This window comes from Lissotriton helveticus, chromosome 10, assembly GCF_964261635.1.
Source record: "Lissotriton helveticus chromosome 10, aLisHel1.1, whole genome shotgun sequence".
In the NCBI taxonomy this organism is placed as follows: Eukaryota; Metazoa; Chordata; class Amphibia; order Caudata; family Salamandridae; genus Lissotriton; species Lissotriton helveticus.
The window spans coordinates 1160429321-1160456778 of NC_136071.1; positions in this window are offsets into that span (position 1 = coordinate 1160429321).

The following is a 27458-nucleotide window of genomic DNA, read 5'->3' on the forward strand; positions in this document are numbered from 1 at the left end:
AACTCTTTCATCAACTTGGAGAAACATATCCGATTTCACCATGGATTGAATTGTGGATTGTGTTAGGTGTACTTTTCCTCCTACTCTGGCTCATTTTGGTTTTAAGCTTGGGAAGAATGATTGATGGAAAATACAGTACAATGGACACAGCAAGTCAGAAAATCAACTTGGTTCTAAAGCCTCACAGATCTTCTCATATTGAAAAAAGAGAACTATCATCAGTAAACATCACAGCCATTCCTATACCTGGTGGTGTAGCATGGGACGCTACTGATTACGACATCTATGGTCCGGTTGAACTCTTGAAATATCTACACCAGTTCAAGGTTTCTTTAAGTGACTTTGTATCACCTAGTACTTTCTCTGATGATTGGGACTTTGAAACTATTAATAATATGATGTCAGATTTAGAAATGTCAGCAAAATTTACAGAACATGATTATTTAGAAGGTTCATCAGATTATGAAGAAATGTATTGCTTTAATCATTATGGACACCACTATTTGCCTAAATCTGCTAATCCTAGAAATGTTTTCACTTATAATCAATAGGAACATTGTCCAACACCGCCAAAAGGCAGCTCGAAAACATTCTATGAGAAATTCCCATACTTCTCAGGGTTTAATAACACTGATTCAGAAACGTTTTATTTTAAGAATATAAATAAGACAGGAATGAAAAACATGTTGACAAACACTAAACTGTTATATTCTGCAAAATTTTATGAAAACTTGTCTATATATGGTTTTGAATTTTGGAAAAACAACATTGAAACAAAAACTATCTGGGGTACAAAAGACTGGCAGGTACAAGGTTTAGAGCCTGCATGATCTCAGAAAAAATAATGTTCTTGAATGATAGCATTCAACAAACAACCTGTCTTGGTCTAGCCAGGATAAAGGACTTAAACAAACCGTCTATACCAAAGCCCATACCTGATAGTAATAGCACTACAGATGTGGAGATAGACGTATCCCATGCTTACAATGAAGCTTGGAAAGCAACGCAAATTGAAACTGCTGAAAAAAACGAGAAATTGATCGTATCTATTTGGAAAAAAACACTGTCTGTAGTGGACAATGGGTTAACGACTGAGGAACGAAGACAGGAAGGTTGAACTGAAACTATTAGAGAGGCTTACAACTATAGAAGAAGAGCATGTAAAGGTTATTGCTTTGGGTGGGGATGGTAGTAATAGTCATAAAGCACTAATGACCATTAAGGCGGATCTTCAGAAAATGATTACTCAGCAGGCGATGGGGGAATACCAGGCCTCAAGAACTAATCGTTATGAAACCGGTGAACATGCGGGTAGAGCCCTAGCCCTCCGACTTCGGCAAGAACGGTCCAAAAACACTATTAAGAAGATAGTAGAAAGGGGCAGAGAATATACAGAAACCAAAGACATCCTGCAGGTTTTTAGAGATTTTTATCAAAATCTATACGATGAGGAAATTAGGATTGGAGAACAACAGACAAACTTAGAGGATTTAGGCCCATGCCTTGATGCTTCTCTCCAAGAAGAATTAGACAGGGACATTACGGAATTGGAAGTTAAAGCTGCCCTTTAGGAGTTAGCCCCAGGGAAGGCCGCCGGTCCGGACGGCTTCCCCCTGGAGGTTTATAAATGTATCGAATCAGAAATCGTAGGTTTGTTGGTAGACCTCTTTAATGGGATAGTATATACGGGACAGACCCCGGATTCTTGGAAAGAGACAAACATCATCATCTTTCATAAAAAAGGGAAACCTAGTGAGAATCCGGGGTCCTATAGACCGATTTCTCTGATTAATTCTGATACTAAGTTATACTCCAAGATATGGGCCTCGAGATTGGGCAGGATTATTGGCGGCCTTGTCTCCCCTTGGCAGCATGGGGTTGTTCCCGGACGTGGCACGACGGACCATACAAGCAGAGCAATAGCTATATTCGACGCCAATGCTGCCATGGGGGGGGGGTCGCCATGATCCTGCTCGACGCGGAGAAGGCTTTCGACCGTGTGGTCTGGAGCTATCTCTGGGATATTCTGCTAGGAAGAGGCTTTGGGGAAAAAACTATTGGGGCATTGAAAGCAATGTATCAAGATCCTGTAGCTAGAGTCACGGTCATGGGTGAAACATCTAATATATTCTCTATTAAAAGCGGAACACGCCAAGGATGCCCGTGCTCCCCAATTCTTTTCTCCCTGTATATTGATCCTCTTATTCAGGCTATATTGGGGTGCCCTAGGCTAAAGCCAGTGATAATTAATGGCTTTGAAAACAAAATATTAGCTTATGCAGATGATCTGGCTGTATTTTCCTCCGACCCTCAGCATGCAATGGCAATTTTGGTTGATCTGACAAAACAATTTGGTGCTAATTCTGGATATTTACTGAATGAAGCAAAGACCCAGATTATATGCACAAGGAATATAGTAAAGACAGATTCCAGATATGTGGATGCTGCAGTCTACTTAGGGGTAGCAATTAATGCTGCAGTAGAGAAAATAGTGGAAGGAAATTATGTACAACTCATTAAAACAATAGAGACCGATCTGAGAAGATGGGATGGTTTGCATCTTCCACTGATCGGAAGGATAAATTCGGTCAAGATGTCAATGATTTTATATCTCTTTCGGGCCATACCACTATTCGTTGAGGAAAAAATAATGCTGAATATGGAATCTGTCTTTATTAAATTTATTTGGCAATATGGTAAGGTTAGGCAGTCTACAAATCTCCTCTCTCTCCCAAGGGATAGGGGGGCATTAGCGCTTCCCAACCTAAGGCTATACCATTGGACTTGTCTCTTATCCCAAATGACGATACTCTTCCAGTCAGTTGCCCCTAACAATAATGTAAGCCCTGAAGCTTTTCAGCCCCCCTCTATTTATGAGTTATTGTTAGGAAGAAAGGCGCTGGGCATAATGTTATGTGAGGTAGATCGAAGATTTTATAAAAAAGCAAGATACAAGATCATTGCTAGTGTCTGGAGGGTATGGAAGTCTAGTAGAAACCTGTGCAATATTCCCAAAATTAACCCATATATCCATATTTGTAATTTTAGTCTTTTCTCAAGACTAGGGATAGAGAGGACCCTGAAAATTTGGAGGGAGATGGGTATTAAGACTCTACGGGAATTAATGGATGGGGATGGGATTATAAGTTTTGAGGCCTTACAAAAGGGCTTTGGAATTCCAGATAACCATTGGTTTGTATATACCCAACTGGCTCGCTCCCTGAAGGCTATCAAACCAAAGCCGCCACCTCCAGGTAACAGTCCCCTCCTTGATGCATTGACTAATGGGTGTAAAAAAATGAAGTCTATATATAACATTCTCATTTTAGAGATTCTAGACGATGTTGACAAGACAGAGGTAGCATGGTCTAATTAACTTGGAAACCCAAATGTAGACGTTGACCTGGCGTTGAACAAAAGGATATTTAGAGCCACAAATTTAAGAGCCCAGCATTATAAAACGGTGTTTAACCTATACTACACCCCAGCTAAATTATTTGCATGGGGCGTAAGAGCTGATGATACTTGCCCAAGATGTGGTGGGGTACAAGCAGACTCACTGCATATGTTTTTTTAACTGCAGACTCCTGACCCCAGTGAAGAATGAGATCGAAAAATTTTGGGAGGGGCTGCTAGGTCACAAGATCGATCTATCCCCTACCCTGATGATCTTGGGCACTGACTCTAACCTAAATTTGGGCGAGGAAGAAGAAGCTCTGGTCTTTATGTCTGTGGCCGTGCTTAGGATTCTGATATCAGCGGGGTGGAAGGACACGGCTGCTCCGTCCTTCCAAATGTGGCTATCCAGGTTCCTTGGAATACATAATATCGAGACCTGTCTATATGAGCGAAAGTGGGTGAAAATACGGGACTTTGGAAGAAGGTTTTGGGCCCCGGTCACTAATTGGAGGCAGATTAATGCAATAACTGTATGAATTGCTATTTTGTATAGCCATTGAATATTTATTGGAAATAGGCTTTTTAATAACTGAATATTGATGGTTTTATGCACTTTTTTCAGGTATTGGAATTAAGTATTTATTGAATGAATCTGTTGATCAATTGTTGTTTTCTATGTCCGGTCTAATCTAATAATGTATTTTACTCAAGTGATGTATTTTTGACTCTCAATACATTTAAAAAAAAAAAAAAAGGGTTAACGACTCTGTTCTCCAGAATGTATTCACTGGACAGCATTGTATCATCTGCTATTGATATAATAGAACAGGATATGCTAATGTCACAACATGGCCAGTCCCAATTACGTTCTATTGTACAGTTAGGCTGGACGTTACAAAATCTCCGTTCAGGCTACGTGCCATGGCGTCTAATCAACACAACGTCATTGTTTTCTGTCTTTAACCTTACAGATAAACAAATCACTTTGGCACAAAGAGGGGCAGACTATACGGTGCTGAGCATTGAAAAACTAGAAAGATTACCATTGACAGTCTCCGAAAAATCTGTAATTGAATGGATAATACATGGCACCATTACAATTCCGATAACAACTTTTCAGTTTCAATATTGCCAAAAGCACATTCCAGCGGGCCTGTATGAAAGGTTGGGTAAAGGGTACATCAAGTCAACCTGGAATTTACCTTACACACATAGATGTTGGAGTGGGGGAAAAAAGAGGTATTTCTTAGTGGTAGCTACTGTAAAAATTCACTGAGCTGTACACTTCTGTGTCAAGGAATTAACCTGCATGGAGCCTGCGAAGGTTCATCAAATAACCTTTCATGCCAAATGCATGGCACCCCTGCTACACAAATAGAGCTTTTTTTCAGACAACTTTCCAACGGCAGTTACATTATGTTAAGTGACCGCAGCTGTTGTGGCATGTTGCCAGGAACGGCCTATCTTGTCAGTGTTACATCCAGGGTCACTTACTGTATGCAAGTATTGTATCCAAACAGCAAACCAGACAAGGAGGCAACGATATGGCCTTCTCTGAATATCTCTTCTATTCGAATTGATACTTTAAGCAAAATGAAGTCTATTCTTTTACAAACAACTGTGCCTTTAACCTCGTCTAGAGAAACGTATGATCTGCAAGTCGCAAGGACAGCAGCAGAGATACATGTATTATTATCAACAAATTGCCCCGTGCATTTCGTAGAAATGTTAAGTAAAATCTTAAACATGTCTGATACCAGTGGCATTGCACATGTATTTAAGACAATTTTTTCAGGACTATTAGCACCCTTTAAAGCAGTCCTGAGCATCTTCCCGAATTTTGTGCACTCTGTGTTCGGCGGCCTGCCTCTCATCTTGGGACTCGTAGCAGGAATCTTATTTTTGTTCCTTCTGCTCCAAAATGGCAAGTCCAGCAACAGACAAAACTCAGGCTACAATGGAAGAAACACTCCTAGCAATGCTATACCGAGATCGGATTACTAAAGTCCTCGGCTTGGCTCGGCTAAGAGATCTGAATACTACCTGGTTTCTTTCTTTCAGACCAACCTGGCAAGATTGCATCCTACCTGTTCTACGATGCCTGCTCTGTGGAGAAGAATGCGTGTTAGACATCTGTCTCACACTCCCATCAGCAGTACCTATGGATATCGATACTTTGCTTGGTTCGGTAACGGCTCATGCAACGTATTGTCCCCAGCGGCTACCTATTCTGATGACGGCATTCGTTGAGACCTCACCATTACGACTAGGTGGCGGTGAGGTAAGAGATGAAAGCGGCACACAGGTACAATCTTCTGTGACCATTGCTGATCTAGACACCGATGACGGCAATGCATCTCACATATGCACTATTTCTACTTTTTCGGACATGGTCCAACTTTCACCTACTGTTGTAGACAAATTCTTTGCCAGCCGGTCTGAGCTAATGTTCTCTCCTAACAATGAGAATAGCTTATGAAAACACGAGCACACAGCGTTCCCTGAACTCTGAATACGACCTTCAGTTTTGATAAACAGAACTTTAAAAAAAAACTCTGGAACTATTTTTTTCCCAGAAAGCGAAATTATATTTTTCCACGTTCTCAAAATATTTACCTTATGGCACATGATCCTCTGCTTAAAGTAGAACTATTCTTAGAGAACAAAATTTCTATTTTTGAAAACTCTAGAGACAATATTTTGACTTAGCCTCTAGCACATGTACAGTCTTGTATAAATATGTGATGAAATGGTCTCGACCTTCTCTTCTGTATTAAGAGCCATTTCATAAATGTAATTTCGTGATTCATTCAATCAACATTCCAATGTACAAATATATGCATTATCTGAATGATACCACTGCTTACAAAAACGTACAGTATAATACTCCATTTTTCCTGTATATACCATTTCAAATGCATTTTATGTATTTTGGGGTGGGGTGGAAAACACATGCATTAAATATGTTTCAAATTGCTTAGTATTTAGTAATGATGGACATTATACGTGGAGTGGGTGTTGTAGACGAATCTAGGGCTCTAGTTAAATATTCCCGATTCATGCCCTTATGTGGTTATATCAAATCATATCCTTATATAGGCATAGGAATCATACCCATATAAAGACATAGCCAATGCAATCCAAATACGGCAAGGCTACTCCCATAGACTCCTAGAAAGCACAACGCGTTCTTAAACAAACCAAGCCTCCAGCAGCCCGGGAATTCCCCCTGCTTCTGTATTGATTTGTCCTAGAACTCCCGGAGTCCTGAAAAAACTGCGAGTTCTTAGTGGCGTCTTATGTCCAACCTTATGTCAAACTCGGCACCTTCCCGGTATAAATATACCAGCATCTACCCTAGCAAAACACACAGTGGTTTAGAGCAGATCGACTATCTACTTGCCCGACGCCCTGCTGTAGCAAGTGCCGAAGGAAGCCGACCCTCCCGCTGACGCACTGAGAGAGACATTGTCTTTTCTCCTGCCGAGAAATCGAGCTCCAGTGTTTCCCTGTCACCCTTGCGGGTTGCTGGGAGATCGAGTCCTGAGAGAGAGAGATACAAGACCTCCTTCATTCTATAACCAAGGTACGGAGCTGATTAGACCCTTAGAGAATTCCTGATTTAGATTCTTGGCAGAAACTATCTTAACTCAAACTACATCTCGCTCACTCCTTCCCATGTACTAGGCTTAGGTTAGGTACACCGGGGTAGGCATATCTTAGAAGCACCCGTTGAGTACGTTTAGTCATGATTTTATGATTTTATGTATTTTATCCATTTTAAACACCGTATGGCTCAGAAACCATACCATGCTTTTACAGTATTATTTTATAATACTCCTTTTACTGTACGCACTTTACTTTATGACAAGTATTGCGATTGTAGCAATTCACTTCACTTGCATGAGAAAATAGACTTTTCAATAAATAACCTCTTTTATTGAAAACGCCCGTCTCTCTGTTTCTCTGCACTTCTGGTGAAACTAAGCATGCACGATTGACTGAGTAAAATAGCTATCTATTGTTTCCGCGACTCTGGAGATATACTCCTTGTTCTTGAGGGAGCAAAGTTGTCATGTTTATGCGGTTGTCAGAAACTAATCCCTTCTTGTGAATTCGGGAAAGTTTCTAGTGACCTCTGAGCTAGCTGGCATTCATAATTAAGTCTAACATATTCAATAGAGACCTAGTCGACCTAAGTCCTACGTCTAAACTATCGTTTAATGTTATTCCAATGCGCAGAGCCTATTGGGAATATAGGAACTACACTACAGGTTCAGCTCTCCAACCCTATTGACACATTTTCCCAGTGCCATCATTTATTTATTTTATTTATTTGAGTCTTATATAGCGCATGTGCTTTTCACCTGTTTCTTTCCTTAGTTCCTCCTGCAGTTTTCAACATAGTACCCCATTTTAAGCCCAACATAACTCACAATTTCGGGCCACAATCATGATTTCAGCAGGTGCAGTAGAATTGCAGATTCCTCAGCACACATTTAATATTTGAAACATGGCAAAATCTCTCTCGGGGAAACACCACATCTTCAAAGGGTGTAAAACTCTTGACTGTACCACAATAGCCGCATTCCATGGTGCAGAGCTCAGAATAGTGTGGTAATGCAACACCTGGTAAATCTGCGGATGCTGGCATGAGGATTTACCAGATTAATAATAGAAATCTTGTGAAGAGGCTCTCTGTGTTCTGGTAGAAACTACCGCACAATAGATGTTTGCATCCACATCTTCTAAGGCCATGCCATGAATAAGCCATCCAAGATGCACCCTCTGCTTGGAAAGGGCCCACACCTATGTTTTGACAGTGCTTAATTTGTAAACAAATAACTGCCGGTGCACCAAAATGTTCTTAGAAACCGGCAACCAGTGCTGATGAATGTCAGGACTGCAGAATGCCAAGGCTGTGCAGTCTTGGCTCTACCTCATGCCTCTTTCCTCCTCCATGATACACTATCTGCCCCTTTATGTCACTCTTGGGGTTCTTTTTCATCCCTGATTTCTCCCTTTGTCTCTGTGTTTATTTCTCTTCCTCCTCCTGTGTTTTTCTCTCTCTTGCATCGGGTCAAAGTCTGAAGTCTGAAGATAAGTGATGAAAGCTTATTCAGTGAGTAGTTACAACCTACTGTAAATGCAGTACCAGAGAACCACTAGCCTAGGTGTATCGCTAGCTCTTCTTCAGTGTTAAGACCTAGTAGAGCTCTGGTCTGTAGGTCAATAATAAATCTAGATTCCAATCTCCGTAATTTTAGTTCTCTGTTCCCACCACGTTCATGTATTGGGACATGGTCGAGACAATAGAATTTCAGTAGATTTCTATTGCTGGCGTGAAAACGGGCAAAATGCCTGGCTACGGGATAGGTAGGTCGTTTCTTTCAATGTCCCTTGGATGTTCTAAAATCCTGCGTTTTTTCGGGTGTATAGTGCTGCGTATGTATTGTAGATTACGGGGGCAGACAAGACTATAAACACAGAACGGTGTGTCACATGTAACAAACTTTGTGATCTTCTTAGGGCCAGACATACCTGGAACTTCGTTTGTTGAGATTTTTTTACTGTTCCTACAAGCTTTGCATTTAGAACATGGGAAGAATCCAGTGACATTACTCAATCTGGGATTGTTAGGAATAGAGTCCAAATGACTCTGTACCAATGAGTCTTTCAAAGAGCGAGGACACCTATATGTTGTTTTAGGGTAATCTGGTATGTTTCGCCCAATGATATAGTCATATTTGAGAATGTGCCAATTGTGTGTCAGTACATGTTGTAATCTTTTTGAGTTTTTTAAAAGGTCGTAATGAATCTGAAGCTATTGATATCATTATCACCTTGTTGCTGCTTATCTGTTAAAAGACAGTGTCTGGGTATTTTATTTACTCTGTCAAAATTTTTCTGAAGCAGCTGAATAACCCCGTATCTTGAATCTTTCAATGGCATCATGTGCTGCAGATATGAAGTCACTGTTTCTTGAACGGGAAATATCGTTTACAACGCGGTGTTTACACCGCACTACCTTTACCATGCTGCCATTACAAAGCAAGTCGTTACTACGACTTGCGCTGGATGGCACTGTTGGTTAAGGAATATTGTAATTTTATATTCCAACACCTTCCCTACTGTTACGTGGGCTGGTGTTGGAATATAAAATTATGATAATCCTCAATCCGCGCCCTCCAAAGTAAGTCGTTGTAACGACTTGCGTTGTAGAAACCGCGTTGTAAAGTACCGCGATCTAAAATATTGCGGTTTACTGACATACATCCTTCTTGAACAGTTTCTTTTTAGCCGCAACAGTACTCCATATGGGATACTGTTTTTCAGGGGTATGGGATGACTGCTGCTAGCCTCAAGAATAGATTTTCCTGCTGTTTCTTTTCGGAACAATGAGGTGCAGATCAGTCTATCCTTGATAAAAACCTTCAGATCCAGAAATGTGACCTCTGTGCAACTAATCTGACCACTGAAATGTAGGGTCACTGTATTTACATTGAGAGCTTGTATGTACAATTCTACCTCTGATTTTGAGCCCTTCCAAAAGATAAAAAGGTTGTCAATGTACCTGTACCTACCAATAATCGAAGATACCCATCTGTTCATGCCTTCGGACCAGGCCATCTGCTTTTCCCACCAGCCCACGAACAAGTTTGCGTAGCTGGGGGCGAAGCAGGTGCCAATCGCCGTTCCTCTGATTTGTCTAAAATACTGTTTTTGAAACAGAAAGATGTTATTTGACAGGCAAATATTTAAGAAATCAATTAGCATTGCATTGTGCTCTGTAAATTTCAAAGAGCTCCCTTTCAGAAAGTATTTCACTGCATTGATGCCATGTTCATGTCCTATACACGTGTGCATGTTAGTTACATCCAGGACTATCATGTACATGTCTGGTTCCCATGTAATGTTTGAGATAATCCGTATAAAATCGGTTGTGTCATGAATGTAAGAAGGTAATGTTTTTACAAAATCAATCGAGAAGAAATCCAGATATTGAGACATTGCCTCTGTCAGACTGCCTTTCGATGAAATGATGGGACAACCTGGTGCTTTTATGGAGTTCTTATTGATCTTGGGTAAATGATAAAATGTAGGTGTCACTGGTTGCGGATTCTTTAGAAATTCAAATTCATTGGGACCCATCATTCCTTTATTCCACCACTTTTCAATCATTTTATGGTAGTCACAGATGTTGATGTTATATTCATCCTTGGTTATCTTACTGTAACAGGTAGTATCGGACAGTTGTCTTAATGCCTCATTGCAGTAAAAGTCTTGTGTCATGGGCACAATGTTACCCCCTTTATCTGAGGGCTTGCAGATTATGTAGGGGTCTGTTCACATGTTTTCCAGGGCTTGTTTCTGTTTGAAAGACAAGCTGGGTTCTGATCCTTTGAATTTGACAGATTTTGTTGTCTTCATTTGTATTACATCCTTCTTCACTGCTTCTTCAAACATGGTGTGTTGGGCGCAATCACTGATTTTGGTTTCAAGTTGTTTTTTGCTTTTTTTGTGCTATTCCAAAACTTTCAATATTGGCTATTTGATCATCTTCCTCACCACCGGGATGGTTAGTTGATTGGCTTGACAGCGTTTGACGGATGTGCAAATCCATACCAGATAAGACATCGGACAATTCCCCGGATCCTACCAGCATGGGTGTGTTTTCCCCTGTGTTCCGCACATTTCTCATTTTGAAAAATTTGAAGAGATTCAATTTTTGAGTGAAGAAGTATAAGTCAATTCTGGTTGATGTGAATTCGAAGTTCTGAGTATGTCAGAAGGTTAGTCCTTTCTTTAGTATGGTTTCCTCAGTTTTCTATATACATATATACAGACAACAATCTTGGTCTGGTCTTGTTTGAAGAAACAGGCACCAACACGCTGGAGAGGAATCACAGTACTTTTACAGACCAGGAGACTCTGAGACTCGTTTCAGTGGACGGACCACCTTGTTTTATATATACATTTTTACTTCTTTTTTTTGGAAAACTACCTCATCCAGTTTCTGCTTTCCCCTGAATACTATTGCTCCTTCACATAAAAATACTTAGAGTATGAATTGTGAGCCAACAGCTATATCTATTGGGCTAAAAAAAGAGGTATTGACAGGGACTTAGGTTTGCCAAATGTGCAGATTACATGTTTTGGCCAGAGAGGGTTAAAGTTTCATCAGTTGTGGCTTTGGTTAAACTATTTTGGAATCCCAAACCCCTCACCTCATGATTGTGCACTGTGGTGGCTACAACCTAGGCACATTGACTGAGGTAGGGCTGGAAATCCTAATGAAAGATACCTTTCCAGAACTGATGTAGATTTTCCCTCACACGGTATTGGTGTACTCTAATACAGACAGAAAGCATAGTTTAAGCACATTTTAGAACACCTTTTAGGCTTGTTTATAAGTTTAGTGACCTTCGCCTGAAGTAATGACGTGAATCACATAAACCCTCAGCTTCGGGAAAAACAATTCCCACAGCACTAAGTTTTGAATTGTCATAACGATCAATGTGTATATATTCCAGTCACTTTCAATGCTAGTACAAACACCAATTTGAAAATTGAGTAAAAGCGAAGTATTTTGTTTATATTCTTATCACGTGACATAGTTTTTTAAACTTTATTATCAACACTGTAATACCTCTATGAACATCAGCAATCCCTCCATAACAAAGTTATGCATTGGCTCAATTCCCATAGACCCATCCCTAATGGTAGGAAGAGCAGAGTCACAATGGTTCGCAGAGTCCCCTGGGTGGGAACAACTATGAAATCAATCCCTGGGGACTGCATAGTCGTAACTTTTGACGATGTTTTTACGGCCAATTTCATCTGCTCCTGGGTGAGCCAGAATGAGGGCTCTTCTATTGCCCCGAGGCCCTTGTCATTCTTTTATCCACCTCGGATGGTCCATCCTCAGGGGGGTAATTGGACTCTGGTTCCCCAGCAGCCCAGCTGGGGGCTTACCCCCAGGGTTCACAATCCAGCTAGTGGCTGGCTTGGTATCACAACCTTTAACAGGTTTGCCAGCCTTGAAGATGTGGATTGACCGGTAACACCCCCTGTTCTGGCTCCATCTCTCAAACCTAATACCCCGCAGGTGGAGGCTGTCTCTTCATCACTGTATACTACCTTGGACAGGGGGGGCATTGGTCCTCTGACCCAGGTTACGCCCCTGGCCACCCCTGGTCGGGGTTTGCTGCACCGTCCGCCGCTCGATGGCAATGCTAGTTCTTCCTCAGCACCGACCTTGCCAGCCCAGGATTCGCTGGAAACTATGGCTCATTCTCAGCATCCCGAGCCTGACGGTCTCGATGTTGTGTACCCAGCTACTGCCGCCCAACCTTGCATAAGCTCGGTAGGCATGTCCTCGCTCAAGATCTTAAGTTGGAATGTGGCGGGGCTAGTGCGCAATCTAAATAAACCTGACTGGCATTCTTTTGTGGAGCCTTTTGGGATCTGTCTCCTACAGGAAACCTGGTGTGTGGAGCCCGTGCACAGGGTTGGTTTTGCAACGTACCATGTGCCGGCCTCCAAGCCAAAAGGCAGTAAAGGACGCCCTTTTGGTGGCCTTCATGTCTGGGTCAGTATCTCTCTGGGGCTCACCATAAAACATATCAACACTCAATCGCCAGATCTGCTGAGACTTACCATTCGGTGCCCGGGGGGCAGGATTATGGAATTGTTTAATTTGTATGCCAGGGGGGGTCGGGGGGGGGACTCTTCTCCTCTATTTTTCTCTGGAGTCGAAGAAGAGCTTCGGGGTTGCGAGATTGATTCCTCTATCTTATTGGCTGGCGATTTTAATTGTTGTTTCGAACCGCTGGCCTGCGAAGATATTTTGGACACGTGGGAGGATGATGCCAAGAGAGGCATTCCTCTGCTCGATCTCGACCCCATTAAAAAATGGTCACAGAAGGCCATTGATATCAACTCTCTCTGCTTGGAATATGCCCTAAGAGCCACAAACGGCCGCTCCAAATCAGACACTAGGGGTGCGCACACCTATAATAGGGTGGGCCACACCTCTAGAATAGACTATATATTGTTGAACCACAATTTGTGGGAGCATTTTCTTGATATGGAGGTCCAACAAACAGCGGACAGTGATCACAATCCCTTGGTTCTATCACTTGCTCTTCCATGGGAGGCAGGCGATCTAGTATCGCCTCGATCCACCTGGAAATCATCTAATGAAGTTGTCCCATCCAACTGTGGCAGAAGGCTGAAATGGGCCAAAGTTGCCTTGGATGAATCAAGAATGGCCCAAGCAAGAACCATAATGCTGGAAGCCAAGGGTACCTTGAGTATGTTGGACTCCGATGAAGCAGTTCTAACAACCTTCACGGAGATTATCGCATCACTTGGCAACCTGTTCTTAGTTCCCCAGGGAAGGGGTGGGGATAGGCGGAGAACTGTACTAAGGGGCAGAGATCAATGGTATTCTCCTGCCTGCCGTCTGGCCAAAAGCAACCTTATTCGAGCAGTCGGCTTGAAAGATCCTGGGTTGATATCCTCTGCTAGGAAGGAATATAGAAAAGCCCAAGAGGTGGCAAGGGCAACTCACGAAACTAACTTCTGGAGTGAATTAATGGATGCGGGTTCCAGGAAGGACTCAAGGGCCTTTTGGGCCTTGTTTAGAGGTAGGGACAGGCCGGTTGACTCATTGTTGACTTGCAATATTACAGGGGATGCTTGGCTGGCCCATTTTTCAAAACTTTATACTAATTCACAGGGGGCTAGGGGCCACTGTAGGGGCGAAAGCCACATAATATCGGCTAACAGCATACACCCTGACTCTACCTTTACAGCCAAGGAGGTAGAAGTAGCAATTAGGTGTATTGTGCCCAACAAGGCAGCGGGCCCAGATGGAGTTCCGGGCGACCTGCTGCGCATAAATATAGAGGAGTGGAGCCCACTTATTGCCAAACTCCTAAACGAGGCCATGGAGGGCGGAGGATTCCCGGATTCCTGGAGGGGCGCAGAAGTTGTCCCGATTTTTAAAAAGGGGTGTAGGGATGACCCTGCCAACTACCGACCCATAAGTCTGCTTGATTCCACCCAGAAGGTAGCAGGGAAGGTGGTATTAGGGAGGCTCCTCCAATGGGCTGAGGAAGCAAAGGTATTGTCTGACTTTCAGGCCGGCTTTAGATCTGGCACCGGCACTATTGAGCAGACATTCCGCTTCCTTATGTTGTATTGGAAAGTGGTTAAACTGGGCAAGGGCAGTCTGTATCTTGCTTTTATAGATTTGCGGACTGCCTTTGACCTAGTCCCACGTAACCAACTGTGGGCTGTTCTTGAGGGGTTGGGCATGCCCGCTTATTTGCTGGCATTAATCATCAAATTCCATGAGGAAAATTTTGCCAGAATTAGATGGGGTGCGCAGGGCGAAAAAACATCTCGCATCTCTGTAGACAGGGGGGTCCGCCAGGGGTGTGTGCTAGCCCCCACTCTGTTTTCATTATATCTAAACGGAGTGGTGGAGCATCTGCTCCAGCTACCTGCAGACGCACCTTCCCTGGCGGGCAGGAAGATACCAACACTCCTGTTTGCAGATGATACCCTGCTGATTTCGAAATCCCCGGTGGGCCTTCAAACCTTGCTAACTAGGTTCCAGGGCTTCTGTGACACCAGGGGCTTGGCTATTAACATCAGCAAAACTAAGTTCCTGGTGTTGAATCCCCCTAGAAAGACAGTCCACCCTCCATCCCTGGATTCAGTTCCCTTAGAAAGGGTAAGGGAATTTGATTATCTAGGAATCCGCCTCTGTGACTCTATGAGCTGGAAGGCGCACCACCAAAAGACCATTCTGGCTCATAGGAGGGTCACGGGTGCCCTACTGAAAGAACACCGTGCCTCCTCGCTCAAGCCCATTGGGGTGATACTAGACATCTATAGGGCAAAAGCTGTGAGTGCGGCTCTATATGGGGCAGAGTTGTGGGGTACCCAGAAATTTGACACTCTATCCCATCTTGAGAACAAATTCCACAAAGATTTAATGAGGCTCCCTCACAGCTCCCCAACTCTCCCACTTTTATTTGATACTGGTACACGTCCCATAGCCGAGCAGGCGAAGTTACGCCCCCTCCTCCTGTGGGCCCGCATTTGGAATGTTCCTGAACTCGCGAGCTATGCAGATGCTCTCCGCGAGCTTCTTTCCACCTTGGGCTGGTATAAGATCGGTTGGCTCTTGGAAGTTAAGCGCCTGCTTTGTGAACTCGGCCTGGATGACGCCTGGGCCAACAGATCCTCACCACCCAAACAATTATTAAAGAAATTATTTTGGGCGTGGGTGGATAACGAGAGATCTAAACAAACCAACCTATGTAGATCTGCGGTGGAGTTTTTGTCATTCAAAGGCCGCCCCCATAGAGAGCACTATTTGGATGTGATTTCTAACCCAACAGATAGGGCGCTGTATTTTAAATTCAGGGTCGGTGTTCTGCCCGTGGGATCATGGACAGCAAATTGGAAACCCCCCTGGCAAACTGTATCAACCTGCCCTTTTTGTCCAAACAGTGTCGAATCCATTTCCCATTTAATGTTTGTATGTCCCGCATATTCTAGTCCTCGCCGTAGGTGGTTGAAACCGCTTTGCTTGAGGCTGGGTACACGGTCATACGAGGAGGCACTATATTTGTTAAGATCAGACTCCCAACCCTTGCTCGCATGTGGCCTGGCGAAATATTTGGGGTGGGCCTGGAGGATAAGATCTACAAGGATGATGATCCTCCAGTAAATGGCTCCATTTGTGGTTCCTTCGGCACAGTTACTTATTGTTGTGTCTCATTCCATCCCCTAAGGTCGACAAAGTATGTGTCCCTATGCTTGCCCTAAGATGGTCGTTTTTTAGCACTGTTGTATATTGCACTTTTTAAATGATTTTTTCTTGTGATTTTAAACTCAATAATTGTTTTTATCCTGTATTTGTTTTATTGCAATGCTTTTAAGAAATGAAACATTTCGAAATAAAGCTATTTACTTACTTACCTGTAATGCACAAAGTTTGCCCGTGATGAAGGAGTAGGCTTACTCCGAAACACGTAGGACGTTGCATCTGCATTAAACTGCACCATTTACTGAGGCCACGGCTCCTGTGTTGTTCTTTCTGATATCACTGAAGGAAGACGCTGGTGGATTGTGTTGAATATATATATATATATATATATATATATATATATATAACGCTCAAAACACTCCTCCGTTTCAGAAAAAGAAGAGCAGCACTCCGGGGGGTTACTCATACAACGTGCAGTTTATTACAGCAAAACAAACGTTTCGGCAGAAGCCTTCGTCAGTGTCACAACCCATTTCCCAGCATACTCATTTATTTCAAGCACCTCCGGGGATGCGTGCAGCGATTGTGAACCGGCGGTGAACGTTGACCGCGAGTGCGCCCTCGAAAGCTTGGTCTTTTGCTCTTACATATCTCACACGACATTCCTGCCGTGGAGGGCGGCAACGTCCATCAGAACTTGAAAGGACATCGCAGTTTGGAACTGTTTCCAGCCTACTAAGCGATGCGGCCAGCAGGAACGAACCAAAACCACGGGCAATACTCTGGGGCCCACTCAGGGTTTTAATGAACAATTTTGCAACCAAACAACCACACGGGACCTACTTAAGGGAAACTACTAGTACCATAAGGCAAGGCGCACACGTAGTGCGTCCCACTCAGGGCGGAGCTTGACAAATGGGAGACTCCTGTGGGCTGTTGCAAATACTGAATGCCTCCGAAGAAGAAGCGAGTGCTTCGAAACGCGTCAGGTGACCAGTGCCATACAATAAAAGAATCCTGGAGCAGAGTCGCGTGGTCATGTTCCTTTATTTCAAGCACCTCCGGGGATGCGTGCAGCGATTGTGAACCGGCGGTGAACGTTGACCGTGAGTGCGCCCTCAAAAGCTTGGTCTTTTGCTTTTACATATATATATATATATATATATAAAACGCTCAAAACACTCCTCCGTTTCAGAAAAAGAAGAGCAGCACTCCGGGGGGTTACTCATACAACGTGCAGTTTATTACAGCAAAACAAACGTTTCGGCAGAAGCCTTCGTCAGTGTCACAACCCATTTCCCAGCATACTCATTTAAATAAGGTCATGTGATTATTACTAAGCATCGACAAGGGACCAGCCCTTCCAGTGTTACATTGGACACCATCTTGGAATGGTTTCCTAACCTCAAAACCACTGCAAAATTAATCCATGGATTGGATAAATCTACATAAACGATGGGCAAAATTCAACAATCTCTTCTAATTATAGAAAAAGTGATGAGGCCGTGGATCGGCAAAGGTCCCTTGTATAGAGAAAATAAACAGACATCATGACAACATACATTACTATGCTAGGAAAAATATATATGTGCATATAAGGGTTCAGCGCATCTCATATAACGGCAATTCATTATTGTCGCGATGACATCATCCTAAACAATCAATTAATCGAAAATAATTAATGAAAAAAGATAAACCTATCGACACAGTAAACAGCCAAACGTCAGTCCAGCAGGAAATATACACGGGATACTATGTACAAACTGTTCGCCACTACACTAACGGTGTTACAATCATATCCATAAAATCCGTCATATCATGATGTGAAGTGGTGCAGTGGATTATGAAAGCCAAATATATACATATTTTAGTAAGACACAGAAAGTGAGAATTGCAAAATTCAAGATATGGAATATATACAATAACAATTCAATGATTGTTACACTGTATATAAAAAAGAGTAGGTGATCACCGTGGGAGGAAGATACAGCTGATAAATCTATACATTATATACACTATATACATATATTCATAAACATTACTTTGAAGTATTGTAAGATAATGTAATAGATAGGTATCCTGATCTAATTGGAATATCAAACACTAATATCTTCATGTTCTTGTTACTTCCCTTCATTTGCCCAAGTGTACCACCATTTCTTCTCCGCTGTTCATACCCTTAGGGAACTTAGTGGACAGGTCGATGATATACCTGGACTCCAGGCGTCTAAGCCTTCTCAGTCTGTCCCCACCCCGTGGATTGTATGGAACATAATCTAGCCCAAAGTAGCGTAATTTTGTCCTATCCCTGTTATGATATTCGGCAAAATGCCGGGCTACTGGGTACGCGGGGTCAACTTTGTCGATAGCCCTCTGATGTTCTAGCACTCTCAATTTAAGTTGGTTAATGGTGCTCCCAATATATCTCAGACTGCATGGGCATATCAGACAGTACACAGCATAGGTGGTACTACAGGTAATGAATTTTTGGATCTTTCTAGTCCTACCAGCATCAGGAATATCATATTGCAAAACCCTACGGCTATTGCTACACGCCTTACATTTCCCACATGGGAAAAAACCACTCATTGTTTTTAAAGTGTTAGTTTGAGTGGGTAAGGGTTCAAGGTGACTATGTACTAGCAAATCCCCCAAAGACCTAGCTTTGCTAAAGGTCACTAATGGGTGCGGTGGTAAATCCTCTCTTAGTACGTCATCTGTGAGCAAGATGTGCCAGTTCTTACGCATCAAGCTTCTAAGTCTTTCGGCACCCGCAGAGTAAGGGGTAATCATTCTGAAGACATTCCTGGTATTGGTATCCACCCCACCCGGTTTCTTATCGAGTAGGTCCTTTCTCGAGATCATTCTCACTTTCTTCAGAGTATTTGATAAAAGTGTTTCATCATATCCTCTGAGTCGGAAGCGGGATAAACATTCCGAAGCGGCCGTCTCGAAGTCTATATATCAGCTACTGAATGTCGCCAGTAGGTAGTTATAGTTAGGACCATGTTTCTATAGGAAAAGCACTTTTTCATGTGCTTATAACTTTGGCGTAGTTTGACGAATCTTAACACAATTTTCCAAAAAGTTTTTCATTTTACATCAGCTCCTATCTTCAAAATGTGTCAAGGGGGGGCAGAGAAAAAAGGGGGGTCCCAAAACATGTTTTCTCCATGCAAGTTCCATGGTAAACTTTAGACAAGGCTAAAGGTGAAACTGGTGAACAGAATTACGCCAAATTTGGCAGGGAGAAAGGTCTTGGTCCAGAAAGCACAATTTTGTTTAAATGGGGTAAATCCGTTCAGTAGTTTTTGAGAAATATCAAATGTTACAGATATAGATATTTGAGAATTCTAACATCTGATTGGCTGAGGGGTTACGAGCACGAGTTTGCGGCTCATTGGCTGTGAACGGTTGAAACTAGGAAGTGTTGGCAGCTATTATGTGACTTTGTTGAAAGGAGTAGGGGAAAAAAAATTCATAAGAGGGTATAGTAGGAACACTGTGGATTTACTTTAAGCAGTCTGTGCAGTGCAGAGACAGGGAGTTTGAATGTTGCGTTGGCCGTGGAAATCACGTCCGCAGAACAACGGTGCCCGGTATTGCAGCAAGGTTGCGTAGGCTCTGGAAAGCCCGTTAGGAAAACAGTGCGCCGTATTGCGACAAGCAGTGTGTAGGTTACACACACCTATGTATGTATGTGAATGTTGCGTAGGCCGTGGAAATCATGTCCGCAACACAACGATGCGTGGTATTTCGGCAATGTTCAGTGGGCTCTGGAAATAATATGGGGAAAACAACAATGCGCCATATTGCAGCCTTCCTTTAATATAATGCTGAGTAGAGTTTACTTATAATGTGGTGTTCACTGTTATCACGGATAGTGTCACTTTGTTACAGGAAATTTTATATTATGTGGGAGGGCGTGTTCTCTCCCCGTGCGCGGAACAAAACTAACGTTTAATTGGCTGAGGTGTTCCAACAACAAACTTAATGTTCATTGGCTGTAAACCATTTAAAGTAGAAGTGTTGCCAGCCATTCCCTTCCCCTCCGCGGAGTAGCAAAGACATCTGATTGGGTCATATGTTCCAAGGAGGACCTTCGAGATCTTAATGCTCTTTGGCTGTGAACCATTGAAAGTAGAAGTGCTGTCAGTCAATCCCTTCCCCTCCGCGGAATAGGAGGGACATCTGATTGGCTGATGTGTTCCAAGGAGGACCTTCCCAAGCTTAATGTTGATTGGCTGTAAACCATTGAAAGTAGAAGTGCTGCCAACCATTTCCTTCCCCTCCGCGGATTATCAAGGACATCTCATTGGGTGACGTGTTCCAAGCAGGAACTTCCCAAGCTTAATGTTCATTGACTGTGAAGCATTAAAGGTAGAAGTGATGGTAGCCATACCATCCCCTTCTGCGGAACACCATAAACATTGTATTGACTAAAGTGTTCCGAGTACAGGTTTGCTCCTTATTGGGTGGGAACGGTTCACTGTTTTCAGACATTTTGTGACACGCTTCGAAGGAGTATGAGAAAACAAAGTAGTAGAGGGGAGGGTAGGAACACTATTAACTCTGTACAGTGGTCAAAAGGTGGTAGACAGGGACTGTGAAGGAAAAAAAGTTTTTTTATATATTTTAAGGGCCATTTATATAATTTGCGTTGGGCCTACAAATCATGTGGGGAAAATTACAGTGTGTTGCAGTCTTCTTTTTATTAAGTCAGTGGGTGGGATACTTCACAGGAGCAGTATTTACTTATAATGTGGTGTTTACTTTTCTGACAGGGAGTGCTACATCTTTGGAGAAAATATTATAATATGGAGGAGGGGGTTGAAAAAGAAAGCGCGCTGTTGCGGTTACTTATAATGTATAGTTATAGTGCAGTGCTTACTTCTGTTGCAGGTAGTGCTATTTCCTTGCAGAAAAATAAAAGGTGTGGTTGCGCTGCAAAAAATTAAGTCAAGGTTTGAAACTGTTTTTATTAAGCAATCACAAATATACTTTCTTAGGAAAGTGTAGCTGTATATATCACAGGGGTGACAAACAAAAACACATTTCATAACATATCCCTTAAGCGTGGCCACACCCTTCTTTTTTTGTCACCTATAGTTTGTAAAAGTGTTGCCCCATATTCCTGTTAATATAAGAGGGCATTAGTTACTTTTAGATAAAGTAGAAAATAAGTGCTACAATAAACACGCCTGCACTACATCATCTCAGGTCACATCAACAATAACAAGTAAAAAAACGTTAAACACAAATGAGGTCATATTACCTAGAAATGTACGCTTCATCAAAAAATTAAATAAAGCTCTATGTATACAGTTTTTTTCAGGGACTACTATTTTATAAAATATTAGCAGTGTTACAAACTGTGAGGTAGTAAGTTATCAACAGAAATACCTGTAGTAAATGTTGTTAATATCTCGCAGAGATAGATCTCCAACCCCTCCGAAGTACTATAAGTTCACATCATTAAAATGTACAGGGTGAGTTTAGAGTATTCCACAGGAGAAGAAGAATAAGGAGCACAACAAAAAAACTAAATTTTTACAATCTCTATTCTGTAGAAGTTGGGAAAGTTTTGTCGTAGTGCTTTGAGGTCGCTCACTGCTCGGCTAACAGATCACGTACTCCTTTAAGAATATATAGGAAAGTAGTAATATGTACAATACTGTATTTCAGATGGTTTACTCCTGGCGGCGACAAATCTCCAATTCCTCTTGTCTGAAAATATGACACTCTACTACAATATAGAGAGCATCACTGATGCCACACAAAAAAGGAAAAGGAAAATAAATTGATAAACACAAAAAAAGATTAATAATGAAATATTTTCCAGCTGTGAATATGTTCAATGTTATTTTTTCTCCGGAACTTCGAAATCTTTTGTCTTCACGCAGACGGCTCATAAACTCCTCTGAGATCATTATGACTGTGAATATTATATTATATAGATATTCACACTATATAATCCAAAGAGTGAAACGGAGTTAGATACCAGAAGCTGCTGACGTTACATATAAATCTTTAGTCTTCGCGCCTATGGGTCATGAACTCCTCTGAGATCATCATGACTGTTAATATTATACTATACATATTGACAGTATATGATCCCAAGGGGGAAACACAGTAACAACCAGAAGCTGGTGACGTTACGTATAAATCTTTAGACTTCGCACGGACGGGTCACCAACACCTCTGAAGTCAAGTACAGTGTCAATATTATAGTATACAAAGTCACAGTATATGAGCTCAAAGGAGTTAAAAAAGGAGCAATGTTTGCTGTATTCTGTCTGTTTCTGAAAACAAGCTGCTGACGTAACAGAAAAAAGGCAAAAACAATCAATCACACCTTTTTCTAAATATAAATGTTTAAATATTCAAAAATAGCTACATATTATAAATATCTACTATGCCATAATCAAAAACGTACAACTCTGGAATATGTTTTGTTGCCGCAAAACATGAATCTGACCCTACAAAAGGAAACCTGCATCACAGAATGGACACGGGTAAATTACTTGCAGAAATGAAACTAATCGAACAACGGGTGTGGTTTATATACTTTTTGGATATTAAGTAGTCTATGGAAGGAAGATGCGGCTCCGCCCATTTGGATGTCCCGTTTTACAGTTTACACGTGCTCACGTTTTAACTTGTGCACGTGTTGTGAAAAGTTACAAAATATGAAGTGGTAAAGGTTTCGATTTTGATCCTAACACGTATAAGGTCCTTAATATGTACATACATTGGAGAGCTTAGAAACTGTTACCTGGCAAACTGTGTCATTTCCATTCTCATGACTAAATCCATCTATTAATTGCCATAATTCTAAATAGAAGACATAAAAAAATATCGTTCAGAATAGAAGAAAAAAAATAAGTGCTAATATTTATCATCACTATGGTTTTAAATTTAAAAAATACCAGCATTTGTAAAGCATACAGGTACCCCCGAAAAGGTGTGCCGGTGCTCGTGGCGTCAGGAAGAACAATCAAGGTGCTGCCCACACTGACATAGTGGTGGGTTAATGTGCCACTGAAGCCGGGAATCGAACTGTGAACGTTGTTGTTCAAAGTCAGGTATCATAGCTGCTGCGTCACCCTTTTTCCACACCTATTTGTTAATTACTGCTTATTAAACTTTAAACATTGTTAAATTATAACTTATATCGGACTACTGTTACAGTTAGTTTTTCACTATCAGAAGTATGCATGTCGCTTTAAAATTTACTTAAAAGCAATATAGGTTTCAGGGACATTGTAGTTAAAAATTAGCATTAGCATTTATAAAACGTTTGAAATTCACAGAAAAAACAATAAGTTTCACAGACTTTATAGTTAGAAATTAGCAATTAAAAAACCTTAGAAATTCACTGAAAAAGAACATAGGTGTCAGGGACGTTATAGTTAGCTGGACATTTCACTTGTACAAAACCATAGTAATTCCACAGGTATTGTTAGTTCAGCTAACTAAAACTTGCGCCCCTGCAATGCACTGCTCATGACGTCACATATTACATCTTTCATGGCATGGTCAGTAACATCACTGATGACATAACTGATGGCTCTTGGTCACATTACTATTTATATATATTGCTGGTTGCCAGTAGGTAGTTATAGTTAGGACCTAGTTTCCATTGGAAAAGCATAGTTCGACTTACCTGATCTTTGACGCTGGTCGACAAATCTACATAAAATGTTCCCATTGAAATTTTGAACACAGCTACAGTCAGAACCGCTGTTCGGAATTTTGAAGCAGGTGTGTTCAGCTACAGATATTTGAGGTTCTATCTTCTATTTGAAACAGGTATAGGAGGAATTACAGCAGGGATGTTTTGGAGAGTGTTCCAAATCTTTATGGCTTTTCCTGAGAATTAACACCTCTGGGATTATTTTTTCTTCAGTTTGGGAGGGATGAGAAGAAGTGTTGGAGCTTCTCACCTCCCAGCTTCTTCCCGCTCTTGATAGTTTGCTCTCCAGATAGTTTGGGTTGGCTATGTGAAGGGCTCTCTGGGTGATACAAGCTGTGTTGTAAATGCATCTTCCTTCCATGGGCTGCCAGTTAAGACTCTTGAGAGCAGAAGAGATGTGTTTGAGCCAGTTAGTTCATGTTAAGTGTCTAGTGACTGCATTAATAGTTGTATTAGTTGGCAAAAGATGACTTTTTGGGGTCCCAATGATGATTGAATTACCATAGTCAATATTTGCGAGGATGAGTTATTGTACTACTGTTTTAGGTCCTCAGGGGGAATAAACAGTTTGATTTTCTAGAGATGTTTAAGATGTAGAGTCCCCTCGTGGCTAAATTGTTGATGAGTTATTTTAATTGACATACTTTTGTCGTGGATGATTCCCAGGAACTTCAAGGTTTTGGTGAGTGAAAGGCAGCAGTGTATTGTGTTCACATATACAATCCATTCTTGTATTGGTAAAGGGTTAATCTTGGGAGAAAAAAGTAAAAGTTCTGATTTACGTTCAAGTGGTCGTTAGTTAGCCAGGTTTGTATTTTGATTAGTGTAGTATTCAGATGACTAATGTCTATGTGAGATGTTATTTTGCGGTAAAGCTGTGGGTCATCAGTGATATTTGACACCCGCTTAGTTAAGGATAACTGTGAGGGGTTGCATAAAAGGATTAAAGAGTGATGGAAAGAGGCTTGAACCTTGTTGATAAGCGTGGCTCAAAACCACCTGAGCAAACTTACCTCACTCAGATATCATTCCCATAAAATAAGCCAGCCAGACAGTGGAGAAGAATTAGAAAATATTTATTAGGCCGTTAGTATCTCTATATAGAGAGGCCCCGTCTGACTTCACTCCAAGGAGTGCGCCGAGAGGACTAATGATTCTCAAAACGACAATACATTATAACACGTTGCAGCAACATTAGTCACACACCTAATGGAAAAGTACAGGACTGGAGAAATGGTGAACAATGGGCGCACACAAGAAGCCGCCGCACCCGCGGGAGGGTGGCACTGTTATCACCTCAAGGCCACGGAGCCGAGGCTCTGCTCCTCCAGGCATGGGAACATTACTGATAGCAAAAGAAACACATTTCATAGTTAGGTTTGTCAGCGAATACTAACTCAATGCGAGAAACGCTGAGACAGGGATTTCTGCTCATAAGGTAGGGGGAATTGCAGTCCGGCCGCGGAGACAGGCTCCCAAGATGGCGGCACAGGAGCTAAGCTAAGAAATGGCTAACTAAAGCACGAAAATAACCAATTAGTTCTAAATACATACGCAACACATCATTTGGTTAGACACACTATGCTAACTTATATGTCATCATGTTAAGTGAATTAAGGGTCGGGAAATGCAAAACTTATCAGACCCTCCTTTTAGCATTGTGTGGCTAACATGAGCGCAGCCTTTATTGGCCAAAAGGAGTACCTTTACAATAACTATGGGGAAACAACTAGCTAACAATACCCTCAATCTTCAAAGATACTCTCATCAATAGCCACAAGTGATTGAATCTCTTGATGTATTACATTATTTAAAACTGGATATTGTCGAGATTGATGTTTTGAGGAAGTCATAGTACTGGCACAGAGCGAGCAACAAGGAGGAAGGCAATATACACAGCAACAACAAATCAAAATGACCCTAGAACTCCCACTAACCCCATCAAGATTTTCCAACCCCAGGAAGTGAAAGCACCCCAGAACCACCCACTCAATGACCAGGTGCCAGTGTCCTGATGTAATTCGTCAGCCAACCGGTGAAGTTTTAAGACAGCCAAATTAACAGTGGGAGCGGAATCAGGGATATAAACACAACAAGAGGTCCCGATGACGCGACAGGCTCCACCCCTATCAGCCAGGATGATGTCAAGAACCATCCTATTTTGTAAAGTAGAAAGTCTCATAGCCTGCATCTCAACAGTCATGTTGGTCACAATGTCAGCTTCTGTATTGACCACCTTCTCCATAATCCTAGATAGTCTCCTAATAGCCCTAGTATTAAACATAGGACCCCAAAATGGTAACAACCCCCGGGTAATGTCCGTCCATTGTTGTAAAGAAGTATCAGTCTAGTCGACATCATCTGCTTGAAGTTCCCTCCTTTCCCTCTGTCCGGGAACCACCGGGGACCAACGATGAGTCTTGTGATAATTAGAAGGAGCCAAATAAACTGGGAGTAGAAGATACGCTAGGTAGCAGACGCCCCCCCAGCCTTCAGGTAACCAAAGGTATCCATTCTCACCACAGATAAAATTGATATTCTGTGGAGAGACTAAAGAGGGGCTGATGGACAATCGAATTGAAGATGTCACATCACAGGAACTGTTACCAACCTTTATAGGTCCCCTTCCTAGAATGCAAAATGGAGATTGAGGACCCACCACAGCAATAGGGACTAAGGGATGCCTGCTGCTATTTCCCTGGGGAGGACGTCGGAAATTCAAAGAAGAATTCAATTGCCGAATATTCTCTGTAACGAGATCTGTGTCATTCAGTGCAGTATACCGTCTCACCTTTCTATAACATGTATCTACAAAAGTCTGGTCCAAACGTCCGTCATTAAGAAACAGTCTAAAAGGGGGCTGGTGTATAGGGCGTACTCGCATCGTTAGGGTGGATCCACTGTTTGTGAGTGGGGGTGGCAAGTAATCAGGCTGCTGGAAGAATTTCACCAAACTGATCAGGGTGTACCATCCCACACAACCATTCACATAGGATAATAGAAGCGCCAGCAACCTATCTTTCTTATGTACCACTGAAGGCAATAACCCACAAACCCAACAGTCAGTAACATTGTATACAGCATGGGCATGATGTAATGTCTTAATGAAAACATTATCCTGGTAGCCCTTACGCAATAGTTCTTCTCGATAATCTAGGGTAACCATATTATGCTCAGGGGTTGGAGTGGTGGTAGACATAAACTGGTGGACAGGGTACTTTTTAAGTATGGGCAAATTATGCGAATTTCGCAATTCGCGAATTTGCGTGGTTGCGTATTCGCAATCCGCAAAATTCGCGAACTCTCGCGAATTTGCGGATTTTTTATTTTTTGTGTTCGCAAGGGTTTCTGCCAGTTTGCGAGGATTTTTTACGAGTTCGCAAACGCGAACTTACTTGTCGGGTCGCAAAGGTCGCGACCATGTTGTTTCTATGTCTGGTTCATCACAGCACCCTATGTTTCACCACTGCCACCCTCTGGTTCACCCATGCCACCCTCTGGTTCATCACTGCCACCCTCTGGTTCATCACTGTAGATTATGGGGGGAAAAGCACACCTGCCCTGCCTCAACTG